Source organism: Lethenteron reissneri, unplaced genomic scaffold (assembly GCF_015708825.2).
Source record: "Lethenteron reissneri isolate LAM-NWPU_2019-01 unplaced genomic scaffold, ASM1570882v1 scaffold_213, whole genome shotgun sequence".
Lineage (NCBI taxonomy): Eukaryota > Metazoa > Chordata > Hyperoartia > Petromyzontiformes > Petromyzontidae > Lethenteron > Lethenteron reissneri.
This window is the reverse complement of record NW_026891735.1, coordinates 384,742-399,786: the sequence shown is the minus strand read 5'-3', so window position 1 is coordinate 399,786 and position 15,045 is coordinate 384,742. Positions and strand designations below refer to the sequence as shown.

The 15,045-nt window shown below is 50.2% G+C and overlaps 1 protein-coding gene across 1 annotated transcript in view; it reads right to left on the bottom strand.

Moving 5' to 3' along the window:
• LOC133339710 (interferon-induced very large GTPase 1-like) overlaps positions 1-14,106 on the bottom strand; it is a 29,130-nt gene extending 15,024 nt beyond the window's left edge. The window contains exons 1-2 of the mRNA XM_061547864.1: positions 14,043-14,106; positions 8,370-8,469 (exon numbers count right to left, since the gene is read on the bottom strand). The gene's annotated coding sequence lies outside the window, so the exon portion shown is untranslated. The remainder of the gene's footprint in view (positions 1-8,369; positions 8,470-14,042) is intronic.
• Between the last annotated feature and the right edge of the window lie 939 nt (positions 14,107-15,045).

Here is a 15,045-nt window from a genome sequence, read left to right as displayed (position 1 = left end):
GCTTGAAGGGCCGTGCTGCCCTAAGGTTGATTGCAGCCGGGTCGGCTGTTTTTTTTTTACGGGGGGGGGGTGATGTAGAGGAGTAGTGGAGAGTGGTGGCGTCGTGTGCGCTGTCAGGTGCGGTGACCTCACGGGACGTGGGGTCGCACGCGCTGGGCAGTGCACGTGACATCACCCCTCCGAGGGTATATAAGGGAGACCCCGTAACGTAAGCGGGGTCACTGGAGGAACGGGGATAGTGGAAGGGGTAAAGAGGGAACCAGGGATAGTGATAAGTGTTAATAAACCCTGGCGGAAGCCCCTAACTCAACCTCCGTCTCCGAGTACCTCCGTCTACGATACAACATATAGAAAAAAGTGGTGCGGCGCTTGGAGTTGACAGATGGGGGAATACTATGAGGTCTGGTCTTAGAGATCGTGTGTCTACTGTGCAATTACAGGATCTGGTAGAGGTTAAAAGTGGTGGTACTAAGGTATGGTGGTATCAAGAGCTTTGACCGTGATGCCATCTTGATCTGAAAGCCAACGCTCTTTGTGCCAGAGTGAGTTAAGGCCATACACGCACACACTGTGTGCCCCTGCGCGAGAGTAGGGTGGTCTTAGGCACTTCTCAAAGCTACAATCACACTGGGGTCAATCGATCGCATAGGGATAATGTATTGGACATCACATTACATTATCCCAATGTGATATTGTACATTACATTATCCCTATGTGATAATGTAATGTACAGTACATTATTCATTGTAGTGGCTGCTAAATTGGTGATGGCCATTGCTTTTTCGGGGGCTTGTATACATTGATTACCATCACATGACCAATCATGACGGTTATTATTCATGTGCCACCACTGGTGGTATTGGACTTGAGAGCACGGGCCTTTAGTCCCTGCCTCAGGCAGGTGGTGAGGTGATGTTTAGGTTGGTTAATGGCAGCACCAAAAGTGTAACCATTGTTTCTGTAATTTGCTATCCGCGTGCTGGCACAGAATGGTATACTCTTCTTTGAATGAAAAAAAGTGTACGTCTGCTTTTAAATTCATCATAACTACAGTATCATATGAACAATTATATGTGTAGTAGCGTTCACGACTCTTGGACACCGGAGTTGGAGGCACACGGGTTTATTTAACACAGCACGTTCGTGGCATACAGCACTGGAGGGGGTATCGGCCCCCTCACCCGACTAGCTGAGGATACACGTCCTAGCTACTCCTAGCCTGCCTCCTAGTCCTCCACTAATGGGCTAGGGGAGGCTATCTGGCCCGACACTGGTAAGTCGGGCCCGGTACCCGGAGTCCCAGACCAGCTCTTACAAGAGCACCGGCTCTGGCTCTCGGGACCACGCCGCTGGCTCGGTCCTGTTCGGCCCTGATAAGGACAGCGAACCAGGGGAGTCCAGGGCTCTATCTAAGACGTCTTCAATCTTCTCTGGTTAGCTTTAACATAACTCCCGAGCCCTTTGATACATCCCCTTTTATACCCAACCCCTCGCTGAGGGGTGGGGCCCCGGGGGATCATAACGTCCGAACCAGCCCCCCCCAGGGTGCCTGGCTCGGACGTCGTAGAGGGCACCTCCCCGTGCACTTACGTAGCCCCGCCCACTGTGTTTGTTTGCCATAGGCTGCCATGCATAACGGGCACCCCTACATCCCCCCCCCCCCCCCCCCCGCATAGCTTGCAGCCGTCCCGGCTGCCAACATACAAAAAAAATGACAATAAAAGTGCATTTACCCCCTGACCGCGCGTGTGCCTCACTATTTTTCAACAATAACAGGAACAACAACAAGAACACAACAAAACGCAACAGCAAGAAGAGAAAACAACCCGACGCACCCCCCCCTGAATAAATACGAATTCCGTAAAAAAAACAGCCTATATACAATTTGCAGGGAACCCACCACACACACAACACATGGTGAACCCAACATATGTACATTCAATGAGCAGGGAACACACCACCCACACAACACACAATGAACACAACCTATGTACACATCTTCCGGCCTCACAACAGTCTGCGCATTTTAGCGCGCGTCCTTGCAGCGGGCCCCTCACGCGGGGTAACCCCGGGTGGCGGACCGTCAGGTGGCAACTATCCGTCTCGGAGTGAGTCCTCATCCGACGCCGCGCGACCCTTGGCATCCCCAGGAGGGGTGGTCGGGCGTGAGCCCGTCACTCCTGATGCACCTGGAGGTGGCACGGCCGGCAAGGCATTAGGTGAGGGCGACGGAGACGGACCCAGTGAGTCGGTCGACCCCCCACATGTTTGGCCACGCGTGTGTGAAGTGGGGTTGTGTACCGCAACGAAGGGTTTTAATCTAGAGGGGTGCACGAACCACCGCCGCTTCCCCCATTTGATGCGCACGCACTGCGGTCGCAAAACCTCGACCACCTCCACAGGGCCCCGCCACGGCCGCACCAGCTTAGAGGAGGTTGCCAGTGGCACCTGGGGACAGTGCAGCCATGCCTTGTCCCCCGGCTTCCACTGCATCATGTGCGCCCGACCAAGTCTGAGGCGCTCATTCGCTTTCTGACGGAGGTCAGAGTTTAGCATTGCAGCATCCCGCGCCTCTGTTAATTTGGCCAGATTAAATTTTACATAGTCAGCCAATTTAGTTTTTCCCTGCGGCTCGGGGATCTGCAGTTGGGCACGAACAGGCGGGTCGGGTTCGCGGCCGTACATGAGGTAAAAGGGGGAAAATCCCGTAGCTGCATGGGGTGCCATCCGGTACGCCGCCAAGACCCCTTGAATTTGCAGGTCCCAATCGGTATGTGAGTCCGAAACCTGCTGTGACAACATTGACGTGATGGTGCGATGCAGACGCTCGACCATCCCGTCAGTTTGCGGGTGATACGGGGAGGTACGAATTTTCTTCGTGCCCAGGAGCTCACAGACTTGTTTGAGTAGTTTACCGGAAAAATTTCTGCCCTGGTCGGTTAGCAGCCGCTCCAGAGCACCTTTGTCCAGGACGTATCCCTGAACAAAGGCCTCCACGATGGCTGCTGCCGACTGGTTGGCAAGGGGCCAGGCCATAGGCCAGCGTGTAAAATACTCCACACCAGTCAACAAATATCTATTGCCCCTGGGGGTGGCGGGGAATGGACCCAAAAATATCCAGCGCGACAAGCTCGTTTATTCTGGACACTTTGATCGATTGCAAGGGTGGGTTAGACTCCCGTGCCGGCGGTTTTCGTTGCGCACACCGAGGGCATGATCCCAATAAATCCCCAACATCCCTCGTCATGCCAGGCCAAAAAAAATCAAGTTGTAGCAAGGCGAGAGTCTTTTGGGTCCCCAGGTGTAGAAGGCGCTCATGAGCGGGCCACACCACCTTGCCCCGCAACCCAGAAGGGACCACCAGCCGATGTCGATGGGATTTCCTGTCCCAATGCATCAGCAGACCTTGCACCATTTCCCATGCATCAGAATCACCCCTCACCCGCCCAGCACCGCCGACGCGACGACGCCACCCGAGGAGGGAGGTATCCTCCATCTGGAGGCGCCCCCATTCAGTGACGGGCAACCCCAACAGGGAATCTCTTCCCTGTTGTTCGATCGAATTAGTAATCAATGTTTCGTCGTCGTCGGCGGCCGCCAAGACCGGAACCGATACGTCTCCTGAAGGCCTGCAACGTCCAGACCCCAGGAGGCATGCACATTCGGAGGTGGTTGGCATGCGCGACAGAGCGTCCGCATTGGTGTGGCGAACGCCCTTACAATAGGTGGTTTCAAAATCAAAGTCCTGGAGAATCTCCAACCATCGAGACAATTGTCCCGATGGTTGTTGAACTCGCAGGGCATACTGTAGTGCCGCATGATCTGTGCGGACGGTGAAATGCCGACCGTACAGATATGGGCGATACTGTTGGATGAAATAGACAATTGCCAACAGTTCCCGACGGGTGACACAATATCTTTGCTCCGCAGGAGACAACACCCGACTACCGTACGCGACCACCCGTTCCACGCCGTCAACCACCTGGGAAAGCACACCCCCAATACCCGTGTTGCTCGCATCGGTGTCGAGCAAAAAGGGCTTAGAAAAATCGGGGTAAACCAAGGGAGGAGCTTTTACCAGGGCGTCCCGAAGGGAGCAGAAAGCAGCCTCCTCCTCTTGACCCCAGTGGAACCGAACCCCTTTTGATGTTAAAGCGTGCAGGGGTTTGGCAATCGTCGCAAAATCAGCGATGAACCGTCGGTAATACGACGCGAAGCCAATGAAACTCCTGACCTCTCCCACCGAGGTGGGAGTCGGCCAGGAGCTGACACACTGCGTTTTGGCGGGATCGGTAGCAATACCTGAGCGCCCCACGATGTGCCCCAAATAACGCACCGAATCGCGTAACAAATGGCATTTTTGGGGCTTGAATTTCAAATTAGCAGCCCGCATCTTTAGGAAAACCGCCCGCAACCTCTGGAGATGTTCGTCAAAAGTTTTACCAAAGACGATAACGTCATCCAAATAAATGAGGCACGACTCCCATTGCAATCCAGCCAAAACCAATTCCATCAAACGCTGGAAAGTTGCCGGCGCTGAGTGTAAGCCCATCGGCAACTGGTTGAATTGGAACAGGCCGTGCGGTGTACGGAAAGCAGTTTTAGGCTTTGAATCATCGTCCAGAGGAAGCTGCCAGAATCCCGAAAGTAAATCCAGTGTGGAGAAGAATCGCGCTCCCGCCAAGGCGTCCAGCGATTCATCCATCTGTGGGAGCGGGTATGCGTCGGCAACCGAAATTTTGTTAAGGCGCCGAAAATCAACGCAAAACCGCAACGAGCCGTCCTGCTTTTTAACCAGGACGATCGGCGCTCCCCAAGGGCTGGTGGAAGGAGAAATGATGTCGGCGGCCAACATGTCATCAATAGCCGATTTGACATGGTCTTTTTCGGCGGGACTCAACCGAAAGGGATTCTGGCGTATTGGCGCGCTGTCACCCGTATCAATATGGTGACGCAGCAGATGAGTGCAACCCAAATCGTATTTATCTCGACTGAAAACGTCAGAAAATTCCCGCAGTAGTGTGTTAAGTTGTTGACGCTCTGAATTTGACAGGTCCGTCGATCCCGCACAAAGCGCCTCGAGCCACCCTTCATCGCTGTCCGAATGTGGTCGCGGCGCAGGGACAACGCTGACGTGATTCGCGACGGGTTCCTCACAAGGCACCGGCGTTGCGTGAGCAAGCACGGTCCCCTGTGGGACCACCACCGTCTGCGAGCCCACATTGAGGACCGCGATGAAGGGGTCTCCGTCCCCTCTTACTATGGTCTGGGCCGGAAGTAAATGAGGTCCACTAACCCCGGCCCTAGACGGCCCCAGCAGAACCCTTTGGGCCCCAATGCCCTTAGCGAAGGGCCGCTGAAGTTTCAAAGGAATCAACATTTGTGCCCCCGGAGGGACGCGCACCGTTCTATCTACGAACGCCGGCACCGTCGCGAACGCCGTCCGACTCGTAACGGGGGATGGCAGAAACGCCATGCGTCGGCTCGACGGGAGCTCAATGCATCCCTGGTCGATTAATATCCTAATCGGCATTTTAGCCAGGAAGTCCGTCCCCAGCAGGCACGGAACCGCCAGCGAGGAGGAAACAAAAATCGGCCCAGACAATTTCATTTCCCCAATACAAATTTGGGCACGAATCTGTCCGATGATGCCAAGTGAGCCCCCGTTAGCAGCATAGAATGGCACATTAACAGGCATCAAAGGACGGCTCTGGGCAGGGAGAATATTGTCGATGTGCCCCACAACGGCAGACGACCCCGACGATGCGGCTACAACACGATCGGCCAACACGGACCACTGGCCGGGTTCGATATGAGTACCCAGAGTGGTGCGTGTTGGTGCGATGGTGCGCGATATCGGCCCCCCATTCGTTGCGGTGTTTGAGTGCGTGACGGGCGTGTGCGTGGGCCAAACATGAGGGGTGCCGCGACTTGCCGGATTATGATGGTGGAGCTTGTGACGAGGGCCGTCGTCCCGTTGAGGTGTCGTCCCGCGCTGCCGAGGAGAGCGGCACCCCGAGGCAACATGGCCCCGGATGCCGCAGTTGTAACAGCGCGGGAGCGCTGGCGACAACAATGGATGTTGGAGATGGCTTGAACCGCCCCGGTCCGCCCGTACTCCCGCACCATGCTGCCGTTGATGTTCGATGGCGCAAACCTCTTCCGCCGGGAGGGTGGCTGCAGCGACGGCACGCCCGCTCGCCGCCTTGCTGGCCTTCCGTCGTTGTGAGCACAGGTTTGCGTGGAGGAGTCGGGCCGCTTGGAGGGAGCACATCTCTGCATCGTCCTGTGCGACGATGACGATATCTAAGTCGTCAGCCAGCAGGAGTATCTTCTCCGTAACCATGGCGTCGACACCTTCGTTGTCCATCCGTGGAAAGGCCGCCTTTGCCAGTGCCAGGAGGCTTGTGCGGTACGCCAGGGGCGACTCCTTTGCCCCCCGCTGGCGATCGTAAAAGAGTCGGCGACAGTCCGACGGTGGACCGTATACTGCAGACAGCACCTGCATCGCCTTCTGCAGCATGGAGCGCCTCTCCTTCGGTGCCGATGTTAGAGTGGCGAGGGCGTCGCTGTCGAGGAGTGCCGGCAGCGCGCGGAGAGCCTCGGTGTCCGTCCACTGTGCCATCTCCTGGTGAGCGAGGAAGCGCCGCTGGAAGCCGCCCCAGTCGCCTTCCTCGCCCACAAATTCTTTGAGTGGAGGTAGTCGCTGATGTAAGGCAGCGGCTGCCGCGGAAGATCGCACTCCCTCGTCCCCCTCACTCGGCTCTGCGTCGGCGCGAACAAGCGATTGGATCGCCGGTCGCACCCGTGGTGACGTTCCGTCCGTTGGTGATGACGCGGCAGGTACTGTACTCCCGCCGTTGGACGCGATGCTCAGGCCGGCCACGCCTTCAACAGCAGCTGCGGCGATGGCGGGATTTTCAAAACGGTGCTCCGTCGAAATGGCGGGAAGGCACTGTGGTCGTCGGCTGCCATCGCCCCGTGGCGGTCCAGCAGCCCCCAGCTGTGTGATGTGGTCGAGCATGGTGGCAGCGGCGTACAGCAGCTCGGCCAGCTTCGCGTGCGCCTGTCTCAGCCCCTCTGTCGACAGTTCCCCTTCCTCCTGCTGCTGTGGTGTGGATGCCTCCGGCCCCGGTTGCTCGGAGCCATCTTCAGCCGTCTCGGGCTCCCCGACTGCAGTGGTGTCCTCCGCCTCTGGTACCCTGACTCGAGCCGTCCGGCGCGTGTCCATGTTCGTTGTTGTTTCACTTCTGACACCAGATGTAGTAGCGTTCACGACTCTTGGACACCGGAGTTGGAGGTACACGGGTTTATTTACCACAGCACGTTCGTGGCATACAGCACTGGAGGGGGTATCGGCCCCCTCACCCGACTAGCTGAGGATACACGTCCTAGCTACTCCTAGCCTGCCTCCTAGTCCTCCACTAATGGGCTAGGGGAGGCTATCTGGCCCGACACTGGTAAGTCGGGCCCGGTACCCGGAGTCCCAGACCAGCTCTTACAAGAGCACCGGTTCTGGCTCTCGGGACCACGCCGCTGGCTCGGTCCTGTTCGGCCCTGATAAGGACAGCGAACCAGGGGAGTCCAGGGCTCTATCTAAGACGTCTTCAATCTTCTCTGGTTAGCTTTAACATAACTCCCGAGCCCTTTGATACATCCCCTTTTATACCCAACCCCTCGCTGAGGGGTGGGGCCCCGGGGGATCATAACGTCCGAACCAGCCCCCCCCAGGGTGCCTGGCTCGGACGTCGTAGAGGGCACCTCCCCGTGCACTTACGTAGCCCCGCCCACTGTGTTTGTTTGCCATAGGCTGCCATGCATAACGGGCTCTCTCTCTAACACCCCTACATATGTATTGACTGCAGTCTCCCTAATTCTGTATTAAGTGTTTGTTTTCGAATGCGTAATCAACTTTGAAGCTGTAAATAACAATTATTAAATGCATAAAATGCTTTCCAACGAAAATACTGTAAATATCAAATCATGAATATATAATGGACAGCACCAATGATTGGTGGAAAACCTACCACCTCCACAGTCGCTGCCCACCACTTACATTGGCTGCTGACATTTGGGCTATGCCCATTTCAAACATTTATAAACAGTTGTCTTTAAAAGCTAACCCCCTTTTCCTGGTGACAACCGCTTGTGTTGCGATCGAAACGTCGTAGTTTTTTGTTATTCTTTGTAATTGTCTTTGTACCATTCTACGTGACTTTACAGAAAGACCCAAAGAATATGATTTAAATTTATTGATTACTACAAATGCATAATTAAACATGCCATTTACATGACAGAGACATTCCAGTTGTGATGCCACCTTAATCTTCACAATGCAAGTGCCAGAGTTGACCATCTCATGGACTCACCTCTTGCTTGCTCAGAGCACAAAGGAGGCTGGAACTCTCTTCCTGACCCTCTTTATAGACAGACAAGTGCGAGGGTGCGGTGGAGTTGCATTGTGTCCAGCTTTAAAATATAAACAAAGCAAACACGTGATTAATTATTTTCAAAGTACACTACAAAGTAACCACAATTTCAGATAATTGTGAACTATTCATGAGTTTACTGACGCACATAGACTTTCATTTAAAGGTTATTACAACAACATACACATTGATACAGCATCTAAATAGAAGTTAATCTGAGCAAAACCATTAAAACCGGATGAATCCCAGCATGGTGGGAGGTGTTGGTCATTGCAATACTCAAACCCGACAAACCAACCGATGACCTGGGAAGCTATGGGCTAATATTACTCATGTGAACGACCTACAAACTCCTGGAACGTCGAGTCAGTGATCCCTATAGATCAAGCAGGATGTGTGGACTTCTCATCGGACTATAGCACAGCCTGGATTAAGGACTTGATGTGGCAGCTCACAAGGACCATTCCTTGCCTGAAAACAATCCTCGTGATATGGAAGATGCAGATCAATAGTTCACTGCGTGTCTATATGAGCAACAAAGCCAGCTCACCCTGGCTCCTTATTGTATATACAGTCGACCCTTCTGTATCGCGACTTTCCCCATCGCGGTTTCGATATATCGCGGGGTCGGCATAAGAAATTAAATTGGAATTCTTTGGGGAGTTTTTGGGAGTTTTGCGAAAACCGCAGACGACATGTGAAGGCCAGCAAATGACATACAAAGATAATTGTTTTTTTACCCTTCTATCTGGCAACAAAACTGACACCTTTTTACAAAGAGTCATGTTTGCATAGACCACAATATCTGCAGTCATAATGCAAACAAAAACACAACTCTGATAATGTGCACTGTCCTTGAAGTTGATTGGTCCACACCAGAGACAGCTTTCCTTAGAGCCTAGTCTCACATGGGTTGGACCAGATGACGCCAAATGGCGCACACTATGACTGTAGGTATTGTGGTCTATGCAAACATGACTCCTTGTAAAAAGGTGTCAGTTTTGTTGCCAGATTCAAGGGTAAAAAACCAATTATCATATTTTGACTGGCCAATGAGGTTCCAGTGGTGTAAATGCTTACCCCGAGCTCTCATAGTCTGATGGTGCATTGTCTTTGAGTTGTGCGCCTATTGGCGTCATCTGGTCCAACCCATGTGAGACTAGGCTCTAAGGAAAGCTGTCTCTGGTGTGGACCAATCAACTTCAAGGACAGTGCACATTATCAGAGTTGTGTTTTTGTTTGCATTATGACTGCAGATATTGTGGTCTATGCAAACATGACTCTTTGTAAAAAGGTGTCAGTTTTGTTGCCAGATAGAAGGGTAAAAAACCAATTATCATATTTTTACTGGCAAATGAGGTTCCAATGGTGTAAATGCTTACCCCGAGCTCTCATACTCTGATGGTGCATTGTCTTTGAGTTGTGCGCCTTTTGGCATCATCTGGTCCAACCCATGTGAGACTAGGCTCTAAGGAAAGCTGTCTCGGGTGTGGACCAATCAACTTCAAGGACAGTGCACATTATCAGAGTTGTGTTTTTGTTTGCATTATGACTGCAGGTATTGTGGTCTATGCAAACATGACTCCTTGTAAAAAGGTGTCAGTTTTGTTGCCAGATAGTAGGGTAAAAAACCAATTATCATATTTTTACTGGCAAATGAGGTTCCAATGGTGTAAAAGACATACAAAGAGTTTAGTAACGCACAAATGCATCAAATATACGCATACTATCATTGTATTTATTGTTTAATACCATAAATATACACAATTTTTCTTTAAGTAAAATTTTGTGAAAAGTTAGTTTGCGCGTTGGTTTGGAGGATGCCAAGCTTGTTTACGGCAGCCTCTCGCGTGATATCTCACAGCCCCTCCCTCGAACCCCCTGGCTGGAGGTGCTTGCTTCGCTCGCCAAGGGGACCAAAACATTTTACGCGTTTTTTCCAGATGACGGGGGGGGGGGGGGGGCTGAGCCCCTAACCCCTGTGATGTGAAAGGGTCTACTTAGGGCTGAATGATAAATTGATTTCAAATCGAAATCGCAATTTGAAACAATGCGATTAGCAAATCGCAAACATTGCGATTTTTGGCGATTTGAAAAGTCATCCTACTTTCTTATTGAAAGTGTTTTATTATTTATTATTATAACTTGATTTATTTAAATTAGCAATTGTTCTATGTTTGTTTGTTCTATTGAATTAAAACATTTTAAGTTCTCACCCTTGCATTATATTATTGTAATAAAGGACTCTGCAGGTCTCCGTTTGTCCTTTATTGGGTTCTTGTCTCGCACCCGCGGCGTCCTCAGCCGGACCCGCGTCTCTTCTGTCGTGCACCCCGCGCACGCGTCGTGTGCCCCGCACACCCCGCAGCCACACCGCTGCTCCGTGTGCCCCGCACACTCCGCAGCCACACCGCTGCTCCGTGTGCCCCGCACACTCCGCAGCCACACCGCTGCTCTGTGTGCCCTACGCACACCTCTAACTCCTCACACCCCGCTAGCTCCCCACACTCCGCTAGCTACTGCTACCTCATGTACACCGCCGGCCGACGGTGCCGTGACTCCGACCACGTGGCAAATGGCGCCACTCCTCCGCCACCACCCAGCGTGGCTCTCCCCTATTCCACTTTCTTCCAACTCTCGCCCTATATCCTACTTCTCACGTGACCCTGACTCCTCCTTCCCGTACTGCCCCCGTCTCCGCCCCTACTCACCCCGACTCCCATTGGAGCCGAGGTGAGCAGTGGCTCCTCCCACTCGCTCTGTCGACCAGGCTCCGTCTCCACAATACTCCGGCCCGTGTGAGTGGCGCGGGGGCAGCACCCACCATGTCCTTGCTCGCATTACACTATATAGGGCAGTTCATATTTTGATGGTATCATGTGGTATTGCTCCATCACATGTTTTAAATTTATTAACACAGTGAATATTGAACTGAAGCTTGACTTAAACAATTTAATCGCAAATCAAATCAAATCGCAACATGTCAGAAAAATCGCAATTAGATATTTTCCCCAAATCGTTCAGCCCTAGATCGACTGTATGACTATTAGACATTTTTGTAATGTCTTGTCTATTTTGAATGTCGCAGTTCCTGACAGACACATATGCATTCACTGCATGCCAGAAGTCGGGAAAACCAGATGGCAAAGCCACAACCGTATTAGAATGAGAAGTGGGTAAACAGAATTAATGAGACATCGATCAAATGGGAATGATGAGAATAACCAGAGCTGAGGAGGGCCTGGATGACATAGTACATTTTGCTTCCCGGAAATTAACCGAACTCGTGTTGTGAAGGAGGAAGACGTTCATGACAGGCCATAGAGGAATAACTCTTGCATGGGCAAGGATTGACCCAGGGAAATTTCTGAGAGAGAATATACGCAAGGGTGGACCCATGGCAAAACACCATAAACTCGCTGCTCACCCAATGGCAAATCCATGGCAGAGAGACAAGTATGCCCCTTGCCATTTCGCTCTCTGAATTAACAAACCCTGGTGCCTGGAAAGTTGAAACGTTCAAATGCCAACCATGCATATGAACATTCTTAAACATCATGGTATTAAAAAGTTACCTTTGGTGATAGGAGATATTGTTAAGTGACAATACAGCACATAGTCAGGGAGTTATGAATACGACTAGTTACATGTTCTATTAACATCAACTTATCAATACATAAGTGCCATGAGATCTGGGTTAAGCATATAAACTGGATAATGACGTATGGAAGTTTTGTATTGAAGTCTTGAACCAAAGGATCATTCAGAAAACATACATAATACGAATAACGTATATTCTCCACGACAAAAATTGCATTTATTCCAGGGGTATAACCGGAGCCTGCCAACCGCCTTTGTCTTCCCAGTGACTGTCATTGCATGCTGCAGCAGAAATTAATTTTAGGAATGTATCGACCTAACGAGGGAGGAAAGCCGTTTCACAATCAACATGGCTACAGACACACACAACACCTAGGGGCAATTAAGTGTGTCTATGCTCACACATATCGTGGGATGACCTCCGAAGGGAAGAGTTTGATAGAGGTTATGACATCAAGTACCAGGATGTCTGCGGAGCCAGAACCAGGGATGATCTCAGGCTGACCCGACAGATGCACCACGTGTGCAAAGGTGGGAGGAGAATGTCGGGCGGTAATGTATACTAGGTAATTAATCACACGAGCTAGAAATAATATACAAACAGCACACAATAATATTAGTCAGTTCTGCACTGGCAGACTCCGGGACTTTCTCTCGTGACTGGCAACAGAGTTCAGTTCCTGCTGAGGCACACTAAGTGTCACGAGAAGGATTATATTACGTTTTTTCTTTGTTTTGGGCCGCTTGCAGAGCCAAGAACTGCGCCTGTAGTGTTGCAATAAGTTACGTGGTAGAAGAAAATTGTTAATAAGAGCACCCTAGTGGTGAGGTCGTCTTATACAGCCCTTTTCATGCTACTGTCGTGCGATGAAATGTTCTGTTAAATACTGCACATTCATTGGAAAGGGCGCAGCCTGAAGTGCAACACATACAGGTTTCCCTCGCTTTGTGGTTGTAGATGTGTTCCAAGAAAAAAGGCACACAAACCGAAACCACACAGGACAGCTAACCTGCCAAACAGTTCATAGAGTACACACACACACACACAATGGTGTCCCACGTCCGATCACGAAGCCGTATATGAGTGAATTTAAATTGCATATAGCGAATTTTGGGTAGAAATACATTCGTCCAAAATACATGATATTACACAAAACCGAACCCGCATAAAGTGAGAGAAACCTGTACTGACTAGCGGCAACCTTAGTCTACACCACGTCACTTGTATGTGCATTTATTTACGTACACATACACACCTCACTTGCATACTTTGGTGTTTAGATTGTGTCCTGTGTTTAAACTTAAGCACGATTTGTTCGTCACAAGTATACGTGGTTAATGCAGACATGAATCCTTGCAAAGGTTGCAGTTTGGTGTTTTAACATCTTAACACCTCTTTCATTGCCAGAAAGGGCAAAACCTATTCGTATACCCTGAGTTTTTGTTCTATATTTTTCGTTAATGACCACATGTCCGAACACTGTCAAAGCAGGCAGTATGCACTGTGATTGGCATATCAATAGAGAATGCGTTTGATAAATAAATACTATAAAGGGAATCGCAAACAGTGCAAAAAGGATAATGTTGTTTATCGGCTATGGCTAGTATTACAAACCAACATCAAGGTTCGCGTATGTGCAAGTGTTCAGTCAAGATTAATGTTTGACATATTTTTAAAACGTCATTTTGTTGTTGTCTAGTCTGTAATAACTTATAATATTTCATTACTTTGGTGTGTTTGCATGCAGTCCGATATTACAGGGCCATTTGTTCAACCTATTTAACATCGCTAACCCATTAGACATTAACATGCAGTTTAATATGGTATTATTTTTTAAACGTAGCCTGTTAACATATCTGATTTAACATAGCCAGCCTATATTAACCACACATAGTCTATACAATGTACGTTCTAACATATATACCGTACATAATTTACCTGTAACTGATTTCAATATTTTTAGGCTATTACTGGCCAATGTACAGCCGACTTGCATCTCTGATAATACTCACGATGTTCAGGTGATAGAAAGCTGGAGAGCGCATGTCATTCGCTCCGTCTCTTCTGCTCTCTGGATTCACCCAGGCTTTATATTTAGATTCACAAAAAGGTGGAGCTTCCCAGACTCCACCCAGTGCTTGATAATAACGAATGCGCGTGTGTGTCTGTGTGTGAGAGACAGTACGCGTGTGTGGACGTGAAATAAAGATTGTGAGCGTATGCCCTTCGAGTTGTTAAATATTGCATATTACCGCGGCAGTGAGGATAGAGTATGAAGAATGAGTGTCTTGAGGAGTCGGGTAATGAGATATAATTTTCAAATTATATAAGGCTCTCAATGCACTAAAACTTAATTCATACACTAACTTGTTATGCATATATGTGGAGCATCATGGGCGAAAGGACACATAAGCAGAACTCCATTATATATCCACATATAAATAGAAAAATTGTTTAGTCCATTGACCGTTTATTTTTCCGGGCGGACATCAATCACCAAGCGACATTTGTAAGCAGTCAAACTACAGACTGGTCTCGATGTGCTGATCATATCCAGCATTTCAGATTTTTTTTGTCTCAAAGACAAATTTTCGTAAGCTTTTCTTACTTGGAAAGCATCCCACTGTTTCAGAAGAAAGCAAGACAGCCAACCCCACATTTAGTGCCTCAAAGTGCACCTAGCCTGGCACAGGCGCCGTGATGACGTCGCCGTCACTTTGTGGCGAATGGCGGGTATTGGTATTGGTGTGTGGGGAGCGGTAGTGTAGCGGTGAGCGCACTGTGCTACAAAAGTGGCGACCCGAGTTCGATTCTTGCTCACGACTAACATCAGTGCCTGGGTGTGGTGTGTAAACATCGCCACTGGGGAGACAAAAGGGGCCGGGTGTGGTGTTGGCCACCCACTCCCTCGTGTGCGTGCCGGCCTTCATAGGCGCTGCTCACTAACAGCATTATTGCCTTTTAAGGCTACACGGGGAATCATTGTCGTCGTGATGTGTGTGTGTCTATGTGTGT